Here is a 22294-nt window from a genome sequence, read left to right as displayed (position 1 = left end):
ATGGCATTTTGAAATAACTACATTAAATGTTCATTATTTTATAAATAATTATAAACCCAGTTGTAATTATTTCTAAAGAAGGATCCCAGTCCCACATAAAAAAAAGACAATTCTTCCAACAACTGGTTTTCATTTATATAATTCCCAATTTCCTAAATAGTAAAATGATTTATCTAAATCACAAAGTGTTACACCATCTTGCCAACAGTTGTATCAATGTCTTATTATACTTTGCATATGAAAGAAGCAGAATTCTCAGATTTCCATTTCTGTTGATGTCCACCACAGTTAGAAGTATATTTTAATTTGAATTAGGAAGTAAGTTTGAATTAATAAAAAGTAAAGAGAGAGTAATGCAGTATCTAGACATGCCTATATATGCTATGTTTAAATATTTTCTTATGTTATTTACTAATACTTGTTGATGGGTTATTTTTTAAGTCACATATGCCATAAATATTTGCGGCATCTGAAACATTATGTTTTATGTTATAATTCTTATAACTAAATAATATGACTGACTATATAAACACCGCAAGGCTGTATCACGTGTAGCATGATTTTCAGTTGTTCCCATTTTGACGACTATAGAGGTGATATGATTTACTATTCTGTTCTTCTTCAGCCTCTGTTGATAACAATGGTCTGAATTTGTGAGCTCCATATTTGATACATACAGGTAACACAAGAATAGAAGTAGTTCTGTGTAAGTTAAACCCTTCTCCCGGCAATAGTGGCATGGGAATCTTACCAAAGAATTAAACATCCAGTCTTTGCAGTGATCACCAACCCTCAATAATTTATAATAGAAATACTGAAGAGGGAACCCATATCTAATTCAAGTGTATATCTACCTTTAATATATGTTAATAATGCAAATTCTCAAAAGCTTTCCTTAGTATATTTTATGAATTATATTATTTTTTAAAATGTCGCCACCTGCTAGACACCAATAATTCAAACCATTTACCTTAAAAGAGGAACAGAAATACAAATTATATTTGTTTTTATGAAATTCATAATGATAGAAAAAACTGCAAAAAAAGAAAGGAAAAAAGTGCTTGGTTAGTCAACCAGTTAAATAGATGCTTTCCTAAGTTTGACACTAAAATGTTTTATTTTTAATTAATGAAACTCCTTGTTGATGAAAGTACATTTTCCATGCTGCTAGAAGTGCTCACATTACCATTTATATTCTATGGAAATAAAATGCTTGTTCTTATAAATGTATTAAATATAGGTAGCTTAAAATGGTCTTTTTCATTTGATACATAGATCATACAGATGAGAGATGATAAATGATAGAGAGAGAGAGAGAGAGAGAGAGAGAGCCTATATAATTTATCATGAATTATAAGAACATATTATTTTTAAAAATATCTCAGGCTATTTTTATTTTTATTTTTTTAATTCTAAAATTTTATGACTCAGATGGCAGATCCTGGTGAAAACTGAAGTCTTTGAATGACCATAACATTTCAAAGAGCAGAAAAAAACTTCTTCCAAAAATATGTGGCTGTTCAAACTTTCCTTCTTCATCCCAGTGACAAACTGGGAACATTCATCTGACGCTACCGTCGTTTTGTTCTCCATAATGCAGGTTACAATTTACTTCAGAAAGACATGAAGGACTTTTCTTCGCAAATAGCTGCAGTGAAAGAGGATTGTGTCTTCTATCTGTCTTTTTTTTTTTTTTTTCAAGATAAATGGAGCAGGTGTAGAGGAATTAATGAAGCAACTGCCAAATTGTAGGGGTCATTGGTGTGTTGAAAGCTATAAATTAGCCAGGTCTTGTGGGAAATTACCCTCTACCTCTATTGAGATTCTGCCATTTCTAAATTCAAGTTCTAGACAAGAGAAAAAGCAATTTGAAAGTGGAAAAGAAAAGTGCTAGTTAGCTTGCATTATTCAGGGTCAAACTAAGTGAAAAACACATAGTGGAATATTTCTAAATATTAACTTTACAATGAAATCCACCAATATAAATATAGTTAAATTTTATTAATTCTAGAGAAGAAAATATAGTTTATGCTTAATTAAACTCATATTTCTATTGGTAGGAACAATTTAAAACTATTAGGAGTGCAATAGAAACTAGCGTTCGCAAAGATACTGATTTGTTGAATTCATACTAAATCCACTGTTTTTTCAGGGAACTGTTACAAGACTAAGGATTAAAAAGAATTTGAATTAAATATGAAATCACGGGATATGCTTCTTGCACTTTCTGCCTCAGACTCTCATTGTTAAACGAAACATCAAAGGGAAAGTACTTGTTTTTTTTAGATTTATTTCATTTTCAGAGAGAGAGAGGGAGAGAGAGAGAGAGTGTGTGTGTGTGTGTGTGTGTGCAGAGGAGAGGGGCAGAGAGCGACAGAGAGAGAGAGAGAATCCCAAGCAGACTCCACACTGTCAGCACAGAGCCCAATGTGGGGGTCCATCCCAGGACCCTGCAATCATGACCTGAGCCAAAATCAAGAGCCGGATGCTCAACCGACTGAGCCTCCCAGGTGTCCCGCAAGTGCTTTATTTTTAAAATACATTTTCTATAATAAACTAGAAGCTAAAAAAAGAAGACATTTGAAATTCTTTCAAAATAGTATTGAAATTTTATTCATATTGTTTCAAAGTTACAAAGAAGCCAAACAAGACTTGTAATGTAGCTATGAGGCAAGAAAAATAACTTACTTGCATAACAAGAAAACTTGTAAATTATGTTCTTACTAATCTAGTGCTCTTCAGAAAATCTACAATTTTAGTTCAAATGTACATAAATCCTTGTAAAGTTCTCCAGAAATACAATATTCTACACATAAGGCAAAGACAGAAAGTACAGTTTTGTCTAGAAACTGAAGCCAAAATTAGTAAAAATTATGTATGTATCATAGGTTTCTTTATTTAGATGTCAAACATGTACATTAATGTTATACTACCATTGACTGTGCAAGTATGCTCTACCAGTTTTCTTTCATTAATTTCCTGTTGATCACATTACTGTTTCTCTCTTCTCCGAAGTATACACTTCAATGTGTTTGATAAATATTTTACAATATGTCTGTATCATTTTAAATATATAGGATTTTAAGTTTTACTTTATATGTTGGAAAACATTTTTCATGTTTTCACTAAGCATTATGTTACATAGCATTATGTAATGTATGTGCAATTATGTACTCCAACCATGTTGCACTTTTTATAAATTAACCGCTTATAATTGCTAAGAGTGTTGCTTTGTATGCATTAATCACATTTTACCTGCTTCCTCCCACTGCGGGGATGCACATTATTTCCAATAATCAATGTCACAAAACTACATAAAAGGAAAATCTCCACAAATGTTCCTTGTGGACGAGGGCAAGCATTTCCATTCATATATGTGCAGGATGAGTTAATCCTAGAGTGAATATTTGCCTTAGTTCATTACATTCTTCTGAGATTGACCTCCAGAATGGCTATATTGTTCTAGAGACTTGCAAGCATTATATGAAACATTCATTTCCTAAAATAGCAATGGACTTACCAGCTCTACAGATTTTCCCACTAGTGGATTTCCTGTTTATTTAATATTCCTAATTTTGTAATATTTACTTTGGGTATATGGAGGACAACTTTTATATTACAAAGATTAATTCATTTTCAGATTTATATGGCACAAATGTTTTCTCATACTGTTACCGTACTCTTACTCAAGAAAGCTGTCTTTGAACAGAAATTCCTATTTTGTATGTATGTAGTCAAGTTCATGATTTTACTTATGATATATTCTTTGTGGATTTGTTTAATACATGAATCTCTATCCTTACGTAATAATTAATTGTCTGAATTTTCTTTGATTACACTAACAGTTTTTTCCTTCACATTTTGACAGTCAGTGGGGTGTATGTTTTGTATATAACATAGCATAAATGTTTAGCCCTAGTTTTCTGTAAATAATTTTTGTCCTAAATGATAACTTTTCTTCCCAAATGATTTAGTAAAAATTCATCTGTTTCCCACTGACATGTGGTATCACTTTTACCATGTTAAAATTTCTTATATGTACATTTATCTAGTACTGAACTTTCAATACTGGTTCATTGTTAATGTCACCGACAGGACTATATTGTTTTTACTATTATTTTGTGATAATCATTATTCATGAACTTTACACATCTATAAAATTTCTCGGGTAAATTGTTGAGGTCCTCAGTAAAATCTTCCTATTACTGTAATAAGGATTACATTTAATCTATTGATCAATGTGGAAAGAAATAAAATATCATAATGTTAAATAATTTCATCATGAAGAAAGTATAATTTTTTATTTACTCATCATCATTTATGTATAGCAATAAAGTTTTAAACCTTCTCATCCTGTGCTCACTTCAGCAGCACATATACTAAAATTGGAATGATACAGAGAAGATTAGCATGGCCCTGCGTAAGGATGGCACCCACACTTTATCAATCCTATCATCCTTTTATTGTCCTCTACATTCATTCTTTCAACATCCTATCCCCTACTTAAGTTACGACCCTTCAACATCTAAATTGTCTTCTTACTACTTACACCCCATATTTCATCATTATGAAACCTTACTTACATTATAAAAACCTCATTTACCACAAAGCACTATCTTCATGATGCAAGTCTGCAAAAGCCCAATTCATGTCTACAGTAGGACAGCCAAATGTGGGTGGTAAAGCAAATATGAAACCTTCAATAGTCTTACTTTATTTTTTAAGAAAATGTTTTAATGTGTATTTATTTTTGAAGGACAGAGAGACAGAGCACAAGCAGGGGAGGGGCAGAGAGAGAGGGAGACACAGAATCTGAAGCTGGCTCCAGGCTCTGAGCTGTCAGCACAGAGCCTGATGCAGGGCTTGAACTCATGAGCCACAAGATCATGACCTGAGGTGAAGTCAGAGGCTTAACCAACTGAGCCACCCAGGTGCCCCTAGTCTTACTTTAAATCTAGAAACTCTAACATCAATTATGCCCTTACTGATGCCTACCAATCCTATTGTATTTCCACAAGTCCACTTCCTTTTTTGTTTTCTATTCAGACTCCTCTCTTCTGATGCTTCCTCCTTGAATCTGAATCTCAACACATGACAGTGCTTTTCATTTCACTGACAAAATTAAAAGAAGGGGGGGAGTTGGCATGACCTCACCAACCTCTCCTTATCACAGACTTGTTTGTTGATTTACCCTCATTTTCTTAGATTGAAACATGAAAGCATATCAGGATGTCATCCTCAGTTCCTGTCTCTTCTGCTCAGTCTGTAGGTGATTTAAAGTATCATTTGTGTTCCAGCTATGCCCCAATTTAATGAGCTGGCTATGTTGCTCCTTGACGTACAGATTCACACATGCATGTACCTTATCAATATCTCCACTCAGGCAACCAAAATATTGAAATGTTTCCACAGCTTCACATATCTAAAGTGGAATTCCCAATTTCTTCCCACAAAAGACGAGTTCCATCTGCATTCTTCTCAGTAAGTTACACTTTTATTCAGTCAGTAACAAGGTGACAAACAAAGCTCATTCCTTTTTTTTTTTTTTTTTGATATTTTTTCCCAATTTCTGCTGTGTTAGATGAGAACATGTTACTAATTCTAGCCATGAGAATATGTGTAAAAGTGATGTATATCACAGTACGTCCTTGACTGAAAATAAATACCACTCAAAATCTGCTATGACCAGGGCGCCTGGGTGGCTTGGTCGGTTGAGTGTCCGACTTCGGCTCAGGTCACGATCTCGCGGTCCGTGAGTTCGAGCCCCGCGTCCGGCTCTGTGCTGACAGCTCAGAGCCTGGAGCCTGTTTCAGATTCTGTGTCTCCCTCTCTCTGCCCCTCCCCTGTTCATGCTCTGTCTCTCTCTGTCTCAATAATAAATAAATGTTAAAAAAAAAATTTAAAAAAAAATCTGCTATGACCTATTGTGTTCTGGTGGCTGGTGTAGAGACAATCCTCAGACCATGTGTAAAGAGGGCAGAATCATTTAATGGAAGGAGCTGGGGTCCCTACTTTGTTGTTTTGGTGTGATTCACCTGATCAAAAAAAAAATGCACAGCAGATTGATATGTGTGCAGGAAATGTACAAGTGCTCAGTCCTTGACCCTTCAAGAGTTTATTTGTTCAGAAAATAGGATGATAATACGCCTAAATATCTTGATCCATTTGAAGTCTTCATATTGCATATTTGTTAATCAACTTCATTCATAATTTGACCATCTTTTCAATGTCACCGTTGTAGGCCTCTACTCTGCGTTGTTTCTATTATCTCCTACCAAAATTGTTGCATTGCTATAGAAATAATTTCATCGGAAACATATTTACATGCTTGTAAATTATCCTACTATAACTTTGTCTTGAAATAATCCTGCTAAAACTTAAATCAGATAATTCCACACTATTGCTCAAAACTATGCAGTGGAATCCCTTCTGAGAATAACCACATAGATTTATATGAACTTTCTCTTCTTCATTACCTCTTTGACCTGCCCTTCTACCTTTTCACCCCTCCTACTCTGCTGTAATTCTCTGGCTACTTTGTAGATCCTCAATATATCAAGTGCACATTTTTTACCTTTACTTTAGCTATTCCTTCTGCTTGAAAGGCTTTTAACGTAAGATATATGCTAAGCTTTCTCATTCCATTCATCCATTCAACCTGTTCAAATTTGTTGAATGAGCATATAACAATGCATTTATCTCTTTTATTTTTGTGATTTCCATTTCATGACTTATAACCTGTTTTTAGTTTTATGCCTTTATAAACAATGCATGTCTATGAGCATATTTGGAACTCTTCCAATACTAAGTTATATATCTTGTGTTAAAGTTGAATTTCTAGGTCATGAGATAGGAGACAGTTAGAATATGCCAGGTAGTGCTAGTTTATATTCCCACCACAATGGATAAGTGTTCCAGAAGTTCCAACTCCACCAAAACCTAAAGTTCATTTTATATTTTTTTGATCTTTAATTTTTTTCTGATCTTTAGCTAATTTCTAATATTGAATTCTTCCATTATAGAATGTGGCTAAAGATGCTTATTCTAAAGTTGCCAAATTTCTTGTAAAATTCTTCTTTTTATCTATTTTCACCTTAATTTCATATATCTTTTTCACTGTATAAGGCACAGTTTTATCCATTTTTTTGCTAACTCAAAACTCTTAACCATTTTCACATTTGCTCTTACTGTAAATTTTCTCTACAATATTTGTCATTTTGGTCTATTTGAATGTCTAGTAGTTTTTATGGATGCTAAACTGTAAACTTAAAGTTACAATAGGGGCACCTGGGTGGCTCAGTGGGTTAAGCATCCGACCCTTGATTTGGCTCAGGTCGTGATCTCATGGTTTGTGAGATCAAGCCCAGCATCAGGCCCTGTCCAACAGCACAGAGCCTGCTTAGGATTCTCTCTCCCTCTCTTTCTGCCCCTCTTCCACTCGTGCTTTCTCTCTCTTTACCTCTCTCTCTCTCTCTCTCTCTCTCAAAAATAAATAAATAAACTTTAAAAATCCTTAAGAAAAATAAAGTCACTGTAGAGAATCCAGAACGTGTTTTTTTCTTTTTTTACCAGGAAAGATTCTCTCACTCCTCTGTTATACAGATAGCACAAGGATATCATTTGAATCCAAACATGAACACATCTAGATGGAAATTTGAAGATACTTGGAATCTCTCTGCTTCATTCCTGTCTGTTGAACATGGGCTCTTAGGCTTTTGATTGAGACTTTGTCAGGTTTTTGTGGCTTCACCCTTAAAAGACTGCAGAATATTCATCATTATTCTTAAACAGTTCCCTAGTTTGTGTTTCTGTTCTCCTACCCCAGTGAGAAATAAATCTTCAAGATACATCTGTAAGCAAAGACTAGTTATATGCTTTGTTCCTTGAGCACAGTGACAATGCAGGGAATTTTAATCTCCTTTTAAAAAAACTGTAACTCAGTCTAGGTCTCTGGCCTCTCGAGCATCTCCAGAGCTCAAATATTCTGTGTAGGCATGTGGTTGATCATCCTCCAGATCTTAATTTTGATTATCAAAAGCTTTATTGTTTTTTCTTTCCTCCAGCATTGTTTGTCTGTTTATGCTGATCCCAATCCTATACCCAAGCCCAGAATTGGATGAGGCACCCAGTTTAATAAATGAAACAAAAACAGTGCTGGTGAACATCAGCTAAATTCAGATAGACTCTAATCTCTCTTGAGTGAGGTAATAATTGTAAAATAAAGTAAAATCTATTAATATGTTGTGAAACTAATAGTAATTCAACTAGAATTGGCAATTAGAGAAATGAAAATTGTTATTAAATTTCTTTTCAGTTCAGCTCAGGATTTGGCACCAAATGAGTTAATACCATTTTTTTAATATGTGTTTTCAGAGCTTTCTTATTTTGATATTTGTGGATCAGTGACTATGGGTCACTGATGGTCATTTGTGGATCAGTGATTATGGGTCAGCTAGTATCTCTACTCACTTTTTGATTAGCAAATACAAAGCAAAACACTTAAATTTCATTCCCCTCTTGTACTTGCATGTACTATTACTGTATATTTTAATTTTAGCTTAAATTTCTTAAACATCAAAATGACTATTATTGCCAATTTACAAAGTGACTATTTATGGTACCTGTATAACTTGTTTCCTTTAGTTCTTCAACTGACTTCCCAACTGAAATAACATTCCTTGTTTTATTTTATTTTCTCATTTAATTCACTAATTAATTTATTTACATTTAGTGAGAATTTGCTGAGAGCAAATGCTACTTTGGTAAAAATGCCTATTTTTTTCTAACGTTATTAACATATGTTTGTATTGAATAAAGAATTCATGCTAGGAATTTATGCACTTTCACCACAGAAGATAAAATTCCATTGTTTCCTGGATTTTAGTTTTTATTTCTAGAAGTTAGTATAACTTACCTTTAAACATAATTTTTTTTTTCTCTTTAACACCTTTCTATATTCTTTCATAGTCAAATTACACCTTTGTATAGATACCTTGGATTACTTTAGTTGGGATTTATATTCTTGTTATTTGAATTGAAGGTTTTCATCTGCTCTGAAATATTTTTTTTTCTAGTGTCACCTCCTTCCCATTCTCTCATTCTTCCTTCTGTAAGTCCAATTAGACATATGTTAGACTCTCCGTCTGTCATTCCTTATGAGCTCCCATTTATATTTCCCTCTCCTTGTGCCTTGGAAGCAATTTGGGTAATGTCTTTACTTTTACCTTTGAATCTCTAATGACCTCTTTATCAATTCTGGTATGGAATTATTTGAGTTTTTTTAATACTTGTATTTTATGAGGTAAAATGTAAATATAGTAAATGTACATTTACTTGATAGAGCTTTTCTATCACCTGAAAATACCCTTATGTTTTTGTCAGTCATTCTTCACACACCATAAACATAGATTTGTTTTTTGACTGTGAACTAGTCTGGTTTCTACATATTCTAATAATGAATTTTAATTTTTAATGCGTAATTTCTTAATTAATTTTAAAATTAATACAAGTATGGTCAGATGAAATGTCCTCTGTCTTTTGGGTTAATTATTCTGTTATTTTATCTATTATATTTGTAATATAATTCATACTTTTCATATTTAGTATTTTGTGCTCCATATTATTTATATCTGAATATTTTAAATCATGACTACTTTACTTTTATTCTTGGTTCCTTTTTTTTTAAATTTATTGTAGGTAGCCAGTATATACAGCTTAAAGTGTTATATTATCATGGAGTTATTTACTGGTAATATGTGCTCAAGGGCAGAAGCTAAAATCCAGACTATATCTATGGTTCTTCCTTCCCTACCGAATGTGGGGTATAGAGGCCATAGAACAAGAAATTCATAGTATAGAGCTTCTGACATCAATCTGGGCTTCATGCTCTTTCCTTGTTCCCAGGCATTAGAAAGCTTTGTCATTCAGGCTCTCTACTGGTAGGTCTGACTAAGAAACTTTCTCTTTCCAAAACTTTCTACTTTAAATATAATACTCTAATCTTGAAGTAAGAAATAGGGGAAGGTAGGCTTAGATTCTATCAGGCATTACTAAACCTCTTTGCACACTTCACCCCTGGCAGGGCCCAGGTCCCTAGAGCTCTGTTTTTGCTTATTTCTCCCTTAAACTAGGCTTAGGACAGGCAAATATTTTTACAATCTATACTTGCTCCCTGGATCTCAACCCTTCTCTTCCCTAGAGTCTTTGGAACCCACCCTACCACCAGCCCAGTGCCATTTGTACTAACTAGCCATGAGAAAGTCATAAGAAGGTTTTCAATTCTTTTTCATTTCTTTATACTTTTGATTTTTTAGATGCAGGTAAAGGAGGAAAAGCCAGAAGCCCATGTTAGTCTTCCATATTGTCAAAAACTACTTAAATCATATTTATGGAGTAAATTACATGCTACTTACCATAGGAACGTGAAAACAAAAACTGAGATATGGCCCTGTAAATGTTTTAATCTAACTCTCAAAGAATCAATAGATGCCTGTGAAAACTAGCAAATAGAGGAGAAGAAATTTCATTTAGAAACTTCTTTATCCTGTATCGTTCTTTAAATGCGTAATGCAAATCAGTTATGAAGATTCAGGTTTTCAATAACTTTGCAAAAAGGGATAATTACAATCTAAATGTTCTAAGAATATATAATATCTATTTCACTACTATTTCTGTATTAATTTTAAAAATGACTAGTAATTCTAAAATATATGTCATTGGGGTGCCTGGTGGCTAAGTCAGTTGAGCATCTGACTCTTGGCTTTGATTCGGGTCATGATCTCATGGCTTGTGAGTTCAATCCCCACATCCAGCTCTGTACTGACAGCACGAGCCTTCTTCGGATTCTCTCTCTTCTTCTCTCTCTGCCCCTACCCTGCTCATGCTGTCTGTGTCTCTCTCTCAGAATAAATAAATAAACTTAAAAAAATTAAAAAAAAAATAAAACATATGTCAGTCGAGTTTCTATTTCTATATGGTCCTCTATGTTTATTTCATGTTAACTTTCCATGTAAGTTTACATTAATGACATTATTAAATAGTAATTTAACTCTAGTGAATTATGTTTCACAAAGCATCTGATTTGAAATATTTGTTATTTCAATTAATAAATCTCAAAAACAAAAAACTTTTGCCATTATTTTCCCAATGTGAGACTATTCAGTGAAATAATTGCACTACATAAAAATGACAGAGACTTTTCTCTGTTTTTCATGTCTTAAAATAAGTGTTGAAATATGTTTCTTATTACTTTAGAGCTGTTCTGGAGATTTAAATATTGCCTCTGAATATTCTAAGACATTTATTTCAGTTTTATAGCAGTGTCCATAGATTGTTTCATGGCTTGCATATTTCTAAATTTAAATATAATTTCTCTATTATTTTTATCTGAAACTGGAAGTATCCAAGCAGCAACACTCTTTATAGAGAATGATCCCTGAGAGAATTTTACTGATTGAGTTTTGTTTTAAAAAGATGAGATATACTAAGATTTCAGTTTCATATTATTTTCTTGATGAAGAAAATTTCCTTGTTCAATGATGCAGAAAATAGTTAGTTTTCTCTCAAATTCATAGATTCCTGTTGAGATATAAATGAACTGGCTCTATCTTAGAAGATTAATATTCATATTTTTTATTTTTATAAATGTGCCTTTTCCCTATTAGTCTTTTCTTGTTTTTCAGCAGATACCTGCATGAATACTAATTTGACAGATTTTGTCTTAATAGTATTTATAGCTGCTAATGATAGCTCAGGATAGAGTATCCCTAATAAAGTAACTAATAAGAGTTTTCAAAGTATCAGATTCTGACACAAGTATCTAAAAAAAAAAAAAAGAGGGAGATGCTGAAGAGTGAGGGGGAAAACGTGTAGGAAACACTGTGTTACAGTGAAGTAGATTTCTTTATACAAAAGAACTAAAATATTCTAATTTGTTAATGGATATGGCACATTTTCCATTGAAGATGTCATATTTAACATTTTCTAAACTTATTTGCAACACCTCATAGGACTAGCTCTAATACACACTTTGAGAAATGCTAATATAATTGCAAAGAAAATTTTCAGGAAAATGTGGTCTTCACTATAATAAATAAAAATATTAAAGACAAATATACTGATATCTTTTGATGTAAAGAGTAATTATTTTCTGTTATGGAACGTGGGCAGCAACTAATTCTAATATTAGTTGTGTCACTCTTCTGGGATAGAAACATGAGCTGCACTGATAGGTAATTTCAGCCATCAGGAATATAGTTATTATAATAAATAGGTTAGATATTTCTAGTCTTTTTATGTACACGTGTCCTTAAGAACCTATAGGAATGCTGTTAAATATAAAGGTTCCCAAGGTCTATTTCTTTACATTTTGCTTCAGAACATCTAGATAGAGTTCAGGCACTTACACTTTTAAGTTTCTAGGTGATTTGAAAACGAATTTGAGAACTAATGGTCTAGACCAAGAGTAGGAAAACTACAGCTCAATAGGTCAAATCTGTACTAGAGACTATTTTAGGTAAGAATCGTTTTCCATTGTTAAGGTTTTGTGCAAAAAATAAATACATAAAAAAGAAAAATATGTGACATAGACTATAGGTAGCTGACAAAGCCTAAAATATTTATCCTCTGGCCCATTACAAAAAGTTTTCTGACCTGTGGTCTAGATTATATTTGTCAACATTTGAAAGAAATTTTTAATAATTTTTTAAAATATTTTTTAAATAATGTCTTTGCTGAGATATAATTTACATACCGTAAATTCACTCTTTTAAAGTATACATGATGGTATTCAGTATGTTCACAAAATTGTGCAATCATCTCACTGGCTAATTTTAGAACATTTTCACAGCCTCCAAAAGAAATTTCCTACTCATTAGTAGTAACTCAGCATTCTTACCTCTATCCATCCCCCAGACAATCACTAATCTACTTTCTGACTCTATGGGTTGGCCTATTCTGGACATTTCATATAAATGGAATGATAACCATATGCACACTTGTGTGACTGGCTTCTTTCAATCAGCAAAATGTTTTCAAGTTGTAGAATATATCAGTAATTCATTTCTTTTCATAATTAAATAATAATTGTATTGGTATGTGATATCTTGCCTATCCACTTATCAGTTTATGGACAGTTGAGTTGTTCCCACTTTTTGGCTATTTTGAATGGTGCAGCTATAAACATCCATGTAAAACTTTTTGTGTGGACATATGTTTTCAATTTGAGAGGATCTATATATATAAGTGAAATTGTCAAATCATCTGGTAACTCTATATTTAGCATTTTGTGAAACTGCCCAACTGTTTTCCAGAGTGGCTGCACTATTTTACAATTTCCCCCACAATGTATTAGGTTTCCAATTTTCCACTTTGTTCTCACATTCTTTTCTTTTCTCTTTCCTTTTCTTTTCTTAATTTTTTGAAAAATCTATTTATTTATTTTGAGAGACACAGAGAGTTGGGGAGGGGCAGAGAGAGAGGGGGAGAGAGAATCCCAAGCAGGGTCCACAGGGTCTCTGTCAGCACAGAGCCTGATATGGGGCTTGGAGTCATAAACTACAAGACCATTGCCTGAGCCGAAATCACGAGTTCGACATTTAACAGACTGAGCCACCCAGGCACACCAACACTTGTTGTTTTCTATCTTTTTAATTTTTGCCCTCTTAGTGGATACAAAGGGGTCTCTCAGGGTTTAGATTTTAATTTCTATAAGACTAATGATGCTGAAAATGTTTTCCATGTGCTTGTTTTCAATTTGCATATCTTCTTTGTTGATGTGTATATTCAAATATTGTGCCCATTTTTCAAATTTTTTATCTCTTTTTTTTTTTTTTTTTTTTTTTTTTAGTTTTGAGCTGCTCATTATATATTCTGGAATACGAGTCCTTTACCAGATATATAATTTGCAAATATTTTCTCCCATTCTGTGAGCTGTCTTTTCAGTTTCTTGATGGTGTCCTTTGTAGAATAAAAGCTTTAACTTTAATGAGGTCTAATTGATCTCTTTTTCTTTTCCCTTGTGTTTTTGGTGTAATTTCTAAGAAACCATTGTCTTATCCTACGCCAAAGCTCTACTTTTATATTTTCTTCTAAGAATTTTATAGTTTTAGCTCCCACATTTAAGTCTATGATACATTTTGAATGAATTTTGTGTATGGTATGAGGTAAATGTTTATTTAGTTTCATTCCTTTGCATGCAGATATCCAGTTTTTCTGGCACCATTTGTGGTCAGATCCTTTTTTAAGAAATGTATAAGAAATTTTTAAGAAATGTATAGCTACCACCTGGTGCTGTTACATTCCAATAGTAATGAAAAATTTTGTATATAAACACATTTTATTACTTAACATAAATAGCAGTCATCAATCTAGATTAAAGTTAGTATATTTCATAATCATTGAGCCAAAAATATCACAAAGTTACCCACAACTGATAATGCACAAATATTCCCCATAACAAATCCACTTGGAAGTTTCTCTGCTGTGACAAAATGTAAACAAAAACAAAAATACATTAGTAGGAATACATCTAAGACACTGCATTTATATGTGCCAGTTATAAGGCACAGTAGGGATGCCTAAAAGTGTGACAGCTATTTATATTAAAGGTAAACTTCGGCTTCTCTTAGTAAAAATAATAGAATTCCAAAAGAAACAGCAAACAGAATCAACATGTTCTATCTGGGCAAGGAAAATAAAAACACTTGCTGTAAACTATGTTATTGTTGCCATGTTCTTATTCTTCCAACTCCTCACAAAAAAATGTATGTATGTCTACTGTATATCACTTTCACCTGTTTGAAATGTCTTGCTACTGCTTGTGGTTCATTAATGAGCTTATATTCTATACAAAATGAGCTTATATTCTATACAAAATGAGCTTATATTCTATACAAGTTAGATTTTCCTCAACCAACTTGATAGTTTGAGTTTACCAGTGCATAGCTCCACTCCACAGCACCAAGCTTAATGGTTTGAATTGCAACTTATATATATAAAAGGAATTTAAGAGCTTTTATTTGTTTTTTAATGTCATGCTTTACATTATATTTCTCGCAGTTTATTAAGAATTTATAAAAAGCTTACTGAAACCCCACTGTGTGAAATTATCACTTTTTGAAAGAAAACATTTGAACAATTTCACTAGTTTGACACAACTTCTCTTGTACTAAAAAACTCACTCTCGTTGTGGTAAAATAATACTTTCAATTAAGTGATTCCATTTTGTGTATCATAAAAACAAAGGTTAAATAATGTAATAATTTTCAAAATAACCTAATAAGTTACTAATACACTAATTATAATGAGCCAAGTACACCATATGCCCAAGTTCATGGAGTTAAAGATGAACTCTAGCTGTGACCTATAGCTGTCAGAATCCAAACTGCTACTTCAGAAGGTGATGGTAAAAGTTAAAATGTACAACTTTATTTGACCAGAAAGATCTAATTTATTTTGTACTCTATATAGCAAGGGTTTTAAAAGTTGTGCTTTTTTTCTATTCCATTTTCCAATTTCATAAAAAAAAAACACTTGTATCTTCACTTAATCACAAGCATCAATGATACTGAAGTGTGATCTCTTCATGATCAAGTATATTTTAAGCTTTAGAATAAACTTAATGCCAGAATATGTCATCACCTGAGATATACTCCAGATCAAAGCTGTAAGAAAGGAACAGGGCTGGAGCCTGAGCTCAGAGACAATGCCTTCGGAATTATTAATTAGATTGTCATACATACCAAAGCAGCTACAAAGAACATGAGACAAGTGAGGGAAAAGGGCCTCTCTGTCACAGTCATTCACCTATCAGCTGGGTGAAATACAAATTATCAATGCATAAAAAACAAACAAACAAAAAATCTTCCAAAATTCTAAACAGAATGGAAGAGGGGCAAATCAATGGAAGATCAGTTTTTTAAAAAAGGAAAATTAATATAAACAGGAGGGGAAAGTACCATTTTTCATGTTTTGTCTTTGAAGTATCACTAAAACAGATCTCAAAATGTATCAACAAAGTGAATGTCAATGATGAAAATTTTCAAGTAGTATAAAAACATAATTTTCTTTCTCACTTTCCTTTTTATTCTATAGCATTATTCTTAGCACACATCGTTGTGCAATATTCTAGTCCATTTTTATATATCAGCTATGAACATGTTTTCATTGATTTTTTACTTTACTTTCATATTATTTTATACAGAGAGTGTGCATGCAAGTCGGAGAGAGGAGCAAAGTTAGAGGGGGCAGAGAAAGAGAGAGACTCTTCAGCAGGCTCCATGCTCAGCACAGAGTCCGATGCAAGGCCTGATCCCAGGACCCTGGGATCATGACCTGAGCCCAAACCAAGAGCAGGGCACTCAACCAGCTGAGCCACCCACGTGCCTGCTTTCCTTGATTTTTATAAATAGATCCACATGTGTGTGTACCTTAATATCTAACAATTCCATTATTTTTTAAAATTTTTTAAATGTTTATTTTTGAGACAGACAGAGAGAGAGAAAGAGAGAGTGAGCAGGGGAGGGGCAGAGAGAGAGGGAGACATAGGATCCAAAGCAAGCTCCAGGCTCTGAGCTGTTAGCACAGAGCCTGACGTGGGGCTCAAACTCGCAGATGGTGAGATCATGACTTGAGCTGAAGTCAAACACTTAACCGACTGAGCCACCCAGGTGCCCCTAACAATTCCATTATTGATATTTAATTAGTTTCTTTCCATTTTTTTAATGTCTACAAATGGCAATGATTATTTTATCTATGCACATGCAGTGAGTTTTTCTTAGATATATTCTTAAAAGGGAATAACATAGAATAGGATTTCTGTGTTTTCATTGTCATTAACTAAATTGCCAAATCTGTGTCTCATAGGATTTTTGAAATGTTTGATTACATGTTGCTTTAGAAAATTCAGATGCCTGAACAAAAAGAGAAACACTATTTTTAAAGTACCCTAACCTCTGTAATTAATGAAAGAAAAGTGACTTCACTTTTCAAAACTGAAATATCAAGGCATGACATTGACCCCAAAGGTTAAATACTCTAAGTTCTCCTTGTGATTATGACACAGCATGCATGCTTGTTTGCACATGTGTGTGTATGTGTGTGTACAAAAATAAAATCACCTTCAAAAATTTAGGGCACATGATTTTTTCTTTGGAAACTTAATATTTCATCTATTCCCAAATACTATATTTGTTCTATTTAAAGTGTTTCCTACTAAATTAAATATCACTTTGAAGACAAAAATAAAAACTAATTTGGAATCAATAGTAATAGAATAATCACTCTGATTGGCCAAATACCTTTTTAGAATTAGCATATAGCAAGAATAAATGTCATTCTTTTTGAGAAGAAAATTTCTACCTTCTGTTCTTGTCTCTTCTTAGATCAAGTATACATATGGACATGTATTTGTACTGAGATGATAAAAATAGCATAATTATCTATTCTTCTTTTTCTATGATTAAACTGGAGAGGCTATTGATAATGCCATACTCATCCATATATCATTAAGAGATGGTCTGCCTGTGTTATTAAATGTTCGAGTTAGTTAAATAACTTGAGTGGTTGTATATTGAAGTTTCCTTCTGGATAATGGCATTAAGATGTGAGAAAATTATTCTATAGAGGTTTATAAAATGAATATAAAACTTTTTTTTAAGTTTATTTATTTATTTTGGGAGAGAAAGAGAGAGAGAACGAGCTAGAGGTAGAGAGAGAGGGAGAAAGAGAATCCCAAGCAGGCTCCACACTATTTGCATGGACCCCCAGGTAAGGCTCGAACTCGTAAACCAGGAGACCAACACCTGAGCCAAAACCACGAGTTGGAGGCTTAACCAACTGAGCCACCCAGGTGCCCCATGAATCTAAAACTTCTTAAATTCAATTTAAAAAAATGAAAGGATTAAAATGTGCTTATGTAAGTCTCAGCACATCTGAAAATAAAATTAACAAATTAATATTTGCATTTGGATACTTTACTTGGCTTTCAAAAAAATGAAAGAAAACAAAAAAACATAGTGCTTCCAGTATTTTAAACTTAATGTAAAGAGTAGAATTTTGGGGGCACCTGGCTGGCTGAGTCAGAAGAGCATGGGACTCTTGATCTCCAGATTGTATATTTGAACCCCAGGTTGTGTGCAGAGATTACTTAAATTTAAAAAAAAAAAAAAAAGTAGACGAAGGAGGAGGAGGAGAAGGAAGAGGAGGAGGAGGAGGAGGAGGAGGAGGAGAGTGGCCATTGTGAAAGTAAAAACTCCTAATGTAGAATTAATCACAGTGCCTACCCAGGGCCTCAGAATAACAAGTCTCATTGATAAGGACCTGTACAACACAGGGCAGATATTCACTTGTGAGGTGTGGTCAACCCTCCAGAGATACGTGTACAAAAGTGACTCTTTTTCTAGTGATTAGCAGAGAGGAAGGCATGTGGCTCCCTGATTCAAGTTAAAAGGAGTCAACTTGGAGAAGTAAAGGAGAGGCTTCTTCACTAACTAAAAATAGAAGCTATAAAAATATTTTTTTCTTTTCCATATGCAAGTGTATGTTCACACAATGACAAACAATGACAAGGGGGTGATGGATAACTGTTTTCTAAACTTTTTGCATTTTTGTATGGAGAAGAAAAAAGTCACGTAAAGAGTGAAAATACGATAGGGAATAATCAGTTGTTTTGAACATACAATAACTTTATAAATGGAGAAATAGATACTTATAGAAAAAAATACTTATAGAAAAAATCTTTCATGGGAACATGTAAATATTTCTGAAACCATGCTCTTTTATTATGATATACCAAATGATTCAATTATGAATTTATATTCATCTCTTCTGAAAAGTCTTTAAAAGGATATCTAATACACATATCATACTGAGTTCTTGAACTGTTTGTACATTTGGTTGTTGTGCTTTCAGAGTTATTAATAAGGAATATAATTGACACATTTTTAGTACATACTAAATTAAAGAGTGTCATTCTATACTAGATAGTCATTAGCCAGTTTTTCTCAATTCTATTATTACCATAGATGTCAAGTGCTGACTGCCTTGACTTATGGAAGACAAACTATATAATAGCATTTCAGGATTTGAAAATCAAATAATAAGTTAAATCCAGTATTAAAAATAAAGAATATCCTGCATAACACATTAGTATTAGTATTGACAAGATATTTAGTGCATATTTAATGGATATCTGGCTTTAATTTTTTTTCTTCAGACACATGATCTTTTTGTAAAGTAGTCAATAAAATTTAGGGAAGTCTTATAACAATTAGAAAAATTTCAATCAAGAAAAATATTTATGGCAACAATAAAAATAGATCTGTTTTTGATAATAAGTAAGTATTTGGATTCTTTTGTAATTATTATGAGTACATTAATAATTAGTATGTTGTAAATATATGAAGAATAATCTAGAAACATTTTTCAAGATGCATAGGCACAAAAGAAAAAAATATGTGGCACAGTTGATGTTTTCCTTCTCTTGAAATACTTCCTTCAATTGGTTTTACACTACATACATTTTTCTGTTTACTGTGACTTCATTACTGGGCCATTCTTTCTCAGTCTCTTTCCGTGGCCCTTCTTCACATCCTTAATCTCATAAAACTCAAGTGCTCCAAGGAAGTTCGCCAAAATCTCCCATTTCTATCTATTTCACTCCATTGATAATTCTACCACGTCTAGACGCTTTAATTACCTTCTACACATGATAATTTCCAAATTTATCTCTATTGTATGCCACTCATAATCTCACTGGTTACTCAATATCCTAATTTCAATACATTGTTGCCAACTCACTTTCTCACAACAATTACTTCTCTTCTCAGGGTTTTCCTATCTCAATTAATCAAATTTCAATTGTTCTAATTTGTTAGGCCAAAAATATTAGAGTTATCATTGACTCCTTTCACTATGGTAGATTCCCACCCCCCAATGTGACTGTACTTGGGGACAAGACCTTTAGGGAGGTAGATAAAGTTAAATAAGGTCATAAGTATGGAGTCCTAACCTTATAGGGTTGATGTCTATATAAGAAGAGAAAGAGACATCAGAGAATAGCAAGAGTGGAGATCTCTCTCTCTCTCTCTCTCTCTCTCTCACTGTGCATGTATGTGTGTGTGTGTGCAGGCACAGAGAAGAGGCCATGTGAGGACCTAGTTGGCTCTCTTCCCAACTAATAGATAGATGCCTTCTCTGGAAGGCATAGTACAGCATACCTCAGCTGGGTTCTAGCTCAGTCTTACCAGGTTGACATCAAGGTATTGGTAGGGCTGTATTTTTGTTTCATGTTTTTTTTTTAATATTTATTTATTTTTGGAAGAGCACAAGTGGGGAAGGGACAGACAGAGGAGGACAGAGGATCCAAAGCAGGCTCTGCGCTTACAGTGTGACAGCAGTGAGCCTGATGCAGTGTTCAAACTCACGAACTGCGAGATCATGACCAGAGCTAAAGTCCAACGCTCAATTGACTGAGCCACCCAGGTGTCCCTGTCAAATCAAACAGATGGCTCTGGGGATGAATCTGCTTCTGAACACATTCAGGTTGTTGGCAGATGCGTGTCATGTGGTTGTCAGACTGAGGTTCTTTTTCTTGGTTGTTGGCTGAAGGTGATTCTCCTCTTGTGGATGCCGCCTGCGTGCTCAGACTCGTTGCCACTTTCATCTTCACTGCCAGTGTGGGGGGTTGAATTTTCATCATGTTTCTATCCTTTCTGACCTCTCCTTCTGCCTCCTATCTCCTACTTCCAGCCAGAGAAAATGCTCTGCTTTTAAGAGTTTATGGGATTAAATTGGGCCAATCCCCCAATAATAGAGGATAATCTCCCTGTTCTAAGACCCATAACCTTAATTACATCTGCAAAATCCCTTTTGCCATGCAGTATAACATATTCAGAAGTTTCAGGAATTAGTCTCTAGACACATTTGACAGCCATTCTTCTGCCTTCCACTCTGCTTATGGGTTTAAGAGTGTGTGCATGTACCTTTTTTTTCCACAATGCCTGGTTGTGATCCAGTGCAAATTAATATGCACTTTATAAATTGTTGAATAGTCAACTCTTGAGAAATCTTTTGTTTAACATTGAGATATCAATTTAATACATTCTAGTAGTGCTTTAAAAACATTGAAAATTAAATAGCTACATTCTTTCTAACTTACTGCCCAAATATTTTAGATCCATTTTAGTGTTATTATTGCCTTACAAGTTCCAAGAATTATAAACAAATTTAGTGCTTGGAATTGTTTCTAAGAAATGTAGAATCTAGTAAAAGGCATAAAGAAAGATCAGAAATAATTATAAAACAACATGTGATACAATATGTCATGTAGGGATTTATACCTTTTGAGTATTATGAGAACATGTGGTCACAATGGCGGGAAGAATTTGGAAAAATCTCATCAAGAACTGTATCTTGAAGAATTAAAATAATTTAAATAACATGATGCCCAGAGGAGACACCCCTAAATAAAATATATGACAAAGATATAGAAGTAAGAAAGTGCATTGTTTGAAGGACAACAGTCAGGATCTGTGATTTTTTTCTGAAAATAAATAGCATAAATCAAGACAGAAAGAGATAAGACTAGAAATGATCATATTAATAACATCTATTTATTGGGCATCTATGAAGATCACACACTCTTCAATGGGCAGATAACACAATGGGGAACCAAAATAAAATTCCAGTGGATGGACACAAATATAAACAAATGCAAGAATATATAAGTCATCAGTTAATGACGAGTGTTTTATATAAAAACAAAGTCTGGCAGTAAAACTTGAGAGTATCAGAGCAGTGTGCTGGTTTGTATAAGTTGATTAGGGAAGACCTTTCAAAGAACAAACCATTTAAAGGCATATCTGAAGCCATGTGAAAGACTGAACCATGCTGGTCTTTGAATGAAAGGCCTTCCAGGGGAAGAAAGAGAATATGAAAGGTTTTAAGACAGGTCAGGAGCAGGTTTAATTTATTTGGGAAACAGAAAGAAGGATCATACACCAGGAAGAGAAAGATCATGTGTTGGGGAGAAGAGAGAAAGGAGATGCTCTCATAAAGACACTTGCAACCTTATGATGAAGAGCCTTGACTAAAAGAGGAAAGAATTCTGATGAGTTTTATAAACTCATTGAGTCACATATTAATGATTTGGAGCTGTCTTTTAAGATGATTATGGAAACAACAAACAGTGTGAAGTTTACCTGGAAGAGATCACCAGCAGAAGACATGTTAGGGGGTTATTACAATAACCTGGTGGGGAAGCACAATGTTTTTGTACTTGCAGACCTGATAAAGC

At 33.5% G+C, this 22294-nt stretch overlaps 1 non-coding gene across 1 annotated transcript; it reads left to right on the top strand.

Moving 5' to 3' along the window:
• The first annotated feature begins 4355 nt into the window (after positions 1-4355).
• Positions 4356-4462, top strand: LOC125922170 (U6 spliceosomal RNA). Its single transcript, XR_007457607.1, has one exon. It is a non-coding gene; the product is annotated as a U6 spliceosomal RNA (small nuclear RNA).
• Positions 4463-22294: the final 17832 nt, after the last annotated feature.

This window comes from Panthera uncia, chromosome C2 (assembly GCF_023721935.1).
Source record: "Panthera uncia isolate 11264 chromosome C2, Puncia_PCG_1.0, whole genome shotgun sequence".
In the NCBI taxonomy this organism is placed as follows: Eukaryota; Metazoa; Chordata; class Mammalia; order Carnivora; family Felidae; genus Panthera; species Panthera uncia.
This window is presented reverse-complemented; position numbering and strand designations above follow the sequence as displayed.